This window comes from Erinaceus europaeus, chromosome 9 (genome assembly GCF_950295315.1).
Source record: "Erinaceus europaeus chromosome 9, mEriEur2.1, whole genome shotgun sequence".
Classification (NCBI taxonomy): Eukaryota; Metazoa; Chordata; class Mammalia; order Eulipotyphla; family Erinaceidae; genus Erinaceus; species Erinaceus europaeus.
Window position 1 is genome coordinate 68,520,074 of NC_080170.1, and position 5,759 is coordinate 68,525,832.

General features: G+C 40.8%; 1 pseudogene; it reads right to left on the minus strand.

The window, feature by feature from the left end:
* Positions 1–3,709: 3,709 nt before the first annotated feature.
* LOC132540188 (cytochrome b-like) lies at positions 3,710–4,840 on the minus strand (annotated as a pseudogene).
* Between the last annotated feature and the right edge of the window lie 919 nt (positions 4,841–5,759).

Consider the following 5,759-nt stretch of genomic DNA (forward strand, 5'->3'; position numbering starts at 1 on the left):
ATTTAAGAGTATGAGAGGAAAGCAGATGAAGCAGTGAAACAATATTTACAATAAATACAATCTTTAACACTAGAGTTAGTAATTAGGTTTTCATGTACTTATTTGTTTCTTCTCACTAGTCGTGGTTTTATTTCCTTTTTTAAAAATCATCATGGTACTGGAAATGGCAAAGTAGATAAAGTGTTGGACTCTCAAGAATGAGGTCCTGAGTCTGATCCCTGGAAATACATGCACCAAAGTGAGTGGTGTCTGGTTTTTCTCTCCTCTTCTCTTCCTCCTATTACTCCTCCTCCTCCTTTTACTCCTCCTCCTCTTCTTTTTCATTCATTTCCTCCTCCTCTTTCTCCTCTTCCTTCTTGTCCTCCTATTTATCCTTCTCCTCCACCTCTTCCTCCTCATCTTCTTCCTCCTCTTTCTCCTTCTCTCTTCCTCCTTCTGCTTATCTACCGCTATCTCATAAATAAATAAAAATCAATAAAAACTAAATGAAATAGTTTTAATTCAGGTTATCTACATAGAAAAATATATGAGAACACATATGTGTATACTTATGTATAAATGCATTTCTGTAATTGACATATATGACATCAAATAACAGTGATATCTAGAAATCCATTGTCCAAACTTAGGCTGTTCTTTTTAAAATGCTTAACACATTTGACTATATTGCAAACACTATTACAAAATGTTTTCATAAAAAATCATCTGCATATGCTGGGAGGCAACACATCCAGTTGAGTATGGATACTACCATGCACCAGGACCTGGATTCAAGCCTCTGGTCACCACCTGCAGGAGGGAAGCTTCAGAAGTAGTGAAGTATCATTACTGGTATCTCTCTTTCCTTGTGTCACCCTATCTTCTCCCTTCTCAGTTTTTCTCTGTCTTATCAAATAAGGGGGGGGCTGCTGGAAGCTGCTGAAAGTGGTGGATTCCTTGTGAAGGCACAGGCCTTCATTGATAACCATGGTGGAAATAAATGAATAAATGAATAAATAAATACAAAACCCCAAGTTAAATAATCTTGACTATTTCTATTTTAAAAAAAATCAAATGTGCTTACGTGTAGGTGGCACTGAGTATGAGTAATGGAAAAAATGTTCTTTAACTAGTAAACTCATTAGAAAATCAAATAATTAAGTAACTAAAAAAGAGACAGTTGGGAGACAGAGAGGGAGAGAGACATAGAGACACTTACAACACTGCTTCACCTCTTGCAAAGCTTTCCCCCTGCAGGTGGGGACTGTAACTCTTACCTGTGACCTTGGACATTGTAACAAGTGCACTCAAACAGGTGCACCACTACCCAGCCCCTAAATCAGAATTTATAAGTGGCAGGATCATTTTATAGTGAATGAAAAAAGTAAGTTGAAGAAAGACAAATTTGTAAAGTTGTGTGACCTTTAAGTTCTTGAACTATATGTAAGCACATACCTGTGAAATTAGAAAAACACCTGAAAACTAGATTTTGGGATAAATGAACATAGTTGACTGAGTCAATAAGCATTTCTTTGCAAAAGTAAATTATGGTTTTGCTCTGCTTCCTATCAACTCTTTTTCAGCCACCAGGTTTCAGATGATACCGTGATGTCAAAGGGACTTCCAGGGCAGAAGACCCCTCCATGTGTCCTGGAGCCCCACCTCTCCAGATCCCTGCCCCACTAGGGAAAGAGACAGGCTGGAAGTATGGATATACCTCTCAATGCCCATATTCGATGGGGAAGCAATTAAAGAAGCCAGACCTTCCACCGTCTGCATCCCATAATGAGAGAAAAAGCCACCTCAGAATAGCAATGAGGAGGAAAAAACTTTAAACAAAAGTGAGAGAAAAAAATGAAATAGATGTCAACATTAATAATTAAAAAGAGGTGTCAGGGGAGTCGGGCTGTAGCACAGCGGGTTAAGCACAGGTGGTGCAAAGTGCAAGGGCCGGCTTAAGGATCCTGGTTCTAGACCCCGGCTCCTCACCTGCAGGGGAGTATCTTCACAGGTGGTGAAGCAGGTCTGCAGGTGTCTATCCTCCTCTCCCCCTCTCTGTCTTCCGCTCCTCTCTCCATTTCTCTCTGTCCGATCCAGCAACAACAACAGCAATAACAACAACAATAAAAACAACAGCAAGGGCAACAAAAGGGAAAAAATAAAATTAAAAAGTTAAAAAATTAAAAAAAAAAGAGGTGTCAGTAGTCAGGTGGCAGGTCACCAAGGGCAACACCAGGGGGCGGCTGAAGTGTGGGCTGCTCTGGACTCTGCACTGCAGCTCCAGCTCCTGGCTCTGCTCTGCTCCTCTACCGCCAGGTGTCCCGCCCCTCAGTCCACGTGCTTGAGGGCCGCCATCTCTCTAGCTTTGGGGCGACTCCGCGGGGAGTCCATGGCTCTGTGGGGAATCTCAGCTGGGGCGGGGCGCTCCGAGGGGCCAGGCCTACCCGCCCTGGGCCATGGGCCTCCCTCAGGCCAGGGCCAGGCCTGGCCGCACCAGCTCAGGGCTCATGGGGCAAGGAGGGGAAGGGGCCGCGCAGGGCGAAGGGCCGGGTCTGGAGGGAGCACAGTGCCTAGGGCAGCATGCGCAGGAACAGGCAGAGCAGGAAGTCCACCACCAGCCACTCTGCCGCACCCACAGCTCACAGGCCTGCAGGCAGCAGGCTGCTGCTGCTGGGGCGCCCGCACCGCCACCCCCCACCACCACCCACAAGAAGCCCCGCCTGAAGTCAAGCACATAGGCCATCCGCTGTTTCAGGTGAACCAGCAGGAAGACGAGGTGCTAGCAACAGAGGGCCCTGGCTGCGAGCCCAGTGCCCCCAGCACCAGATGCCAGAGCAGGAGCAACCGCCTCCAGCCAATCTCTCGATTGCCCGCTGCAGCGCCCTACCAGAGCGGGATGGAGGAAGGCGGGCCAGGGCTGCTCAGGGTGAGGCGCCTGACTCCAGGGCACCCAGAAAAGATGGTTGCTCAGTCCACGCGCCGCTCCCAGCCCCGGCTGGGTCACCAACAGTAAGTTCTTAATAATGTTTTCTATATTCTAATCAAATGCTGCCTATATAATAAATAAATATTTAAAATGTTTAATATTTATAAATATAATCTATATTTAAGTATTTATTATAATTATATTTAAATATTATGAACAGTATATTTATAATTAATATTTATTCATATTAATGTCTAATATTTATAAATATTGTAAATATAATTTCCACATAGTCATGTAATCTTTTCCAAATAGTCTACCTAATAGTAAGTTTTTGAAGATTTTAATATAATTGATAAGATAAAAATTGAGAAGGAAGGGGAAGTGGAAAGGAAGAGATAAATAAATCCTTGAAGCACTGCTTGTCATTGTTCCTCCCCTGTAGATAGGGACTGGGGGGCTTGAACCTAGTTCTTTGTGTATAGTAATAGTAAGTTTGTTCAACCTACAATAGTTAACCAACACTAGTTAATTCACAATAACACTAGTTAATTAACAACACAAGTTAATTAACACTAGTTAACCAACAATACTTAATTCTGATGGTAGCTATTACATATCTATCTATCTATATATATATATACTTATAATATATGTATATTCAGGGAATAGTTTAAGTAAGAATATCAGCTTTGGGTGTTGATGGTAGGACTGTAGTCTTTTCCTTGAGTGTCTCAGGAGGGTGTATTCCCGCTTCTTTGGTTTACCAAACTAGTGTATTAATATTTGTACTACAAAGACTCTTCATTTAAGTATATAGTTTTCGATAAGGCCAGTTAAAGGTATTAAGATAAGACTAGAAAAGAAGTAATAAATTGAAGCTAGTTGGCCAATAATGATGTATGGGTCTTCTACAGGTTGGCTTAATTCAGGTAAGAATTAATAGGTCTGATACTAGTAGTCAGAAAACAAATTAACTTATAGGTCGAAATGCTATACTTATATTTTGAAGTATGTAAGGTAGGTATAATACATAAAAAAGATAAATATGAATAATGCTAAAGCACCCCCTAATTTGTTGGGGATTGATGGAAGCATTGCATATGCAAATAGAAAATATCACTCAGGTTTTATGTGTGGGGGTGTATTTAAGGAATTAGGGGGGGTATAATTGTCCAGATCACCTAAAAGATCTGGGGAAAATAATGCTAATGTTATTAAAATGAATATTAATGAAGCTAATCCTAGAATATCTTTTATAGTATAATAAGGGTGAAATGGAATTTTGTCAGATTCTGAAATAATTCCTGTAGGGTTATTAGAACCAGTTTCATGAAGGAATAATAGGTGGATTAGTATGAGGGCAGTAATAATAAATGGGAGAATAAAGTGAAAAGCAAAAAAATGGGTTACAGTAGCTTTATCTACTGAAAATGCTCCTCAAATTCATTGTACTAGATCTGTTCCAATATAAGGAATAGCAGATAATAAATTTCTAAAGACTGTAGCTCCTCAAAAGGATATTTGTCCTAATGGTAAAACGTAACCCATGAAAGCTGTAGCTATAGTAGTGATTAACAAAATAACTCTGATATTTCATGTTTCTGTAAATATATAGGAAACATAATAAAGACCTCGACCAATATGTAAGAAAAGACAGATAAAAAAATATGGAATCCCCATTAGCATAAATATAGCGGTTTAATCAACCATAATTTACGTCTCAACATATATGGGTGACTGTTGAAAATGCTGTTAGTGTATATGATGTATAGTGTATAGCTAGAAATAAGCGTGTAGTAATTTGAATAATTAGACATAAGCCTAGTAAAGAACTGAAATTCCATCAAGAAGAGATATTTGATGGGGTTGGTAAATAAATGAAATAATTATTATGAATTTTATTAGTGGTTGAGTTTTTATTAGATTTAGCATTATATTCTTTTTAAATCTATTTATATATTCCTTTTGTTGCCCTTGTTGTTTTGTTGTTGTAGTTATTATTGATGTCATTGTTGTTGGATAGGACAGAGAGAAATGGAGAGAGGAGGGGAAGACAGAGAGGGGGAGAGAAAGACAGACACCTGCAGACCTGCTTCACCACCTGTGAAGTGACTCCCCTGCAGGTAGGGAGACGGGGGTTCGAACTGGTATCCTTCCACTGGTCCTTGTGCTTAGTGCCACCTGCGCTTAACCCACTGCGCTACCGCCCAACTCCCAGCATTATATTGTTGTAGTTAATTACAACAATGGTTTTTCATATCATAGGTCACGAGATTACTATAGTGTAAGAATTATGATAATCTATTTAGTATTATTATTTAGTCTAATTTTTGTAATGGGATTCGTAGGATTTTCTTTTTTATTTAAGAAAGGCTAAATTGACAAAACCATAGGGTAGGAGAGGTACAACTCCACACAATTCCCACCACCAAATCTCCATATCCCACCCACTCCCCTGATAGCTTTCCCACTCTCTATCCCTCTGGGAGTATGGACCCAGGGTCATTGTGGGTTGTAGAAGGTGGAAGGTCTGGCTTCTGTAATTGCTTCCCCACTGAACATGGGTGTTGTCTGGTTGGTCCATACTCCCAGTCTGCCTCTCTCTTTCCCTAGTAGGGTGGGTCTTTGGGGAAGCGGAGCTCCAGGACACATTGGTGGGATCTTCAGTCCAGGGAAGCCTGTCCGGCATCCTGATGACATCTGGAACCTGGTGACTGAAAAGAGAGTTACCATACAAATCCAAACAAATTGTTGAGCACTCATGGACCCAAAGCTTGGAATAGTGGAGAGGAAGTGTTAGGGGGATACTCACTGCAAACTCTAGTGTACTTCTGCTTTCAGGGAGTTTATG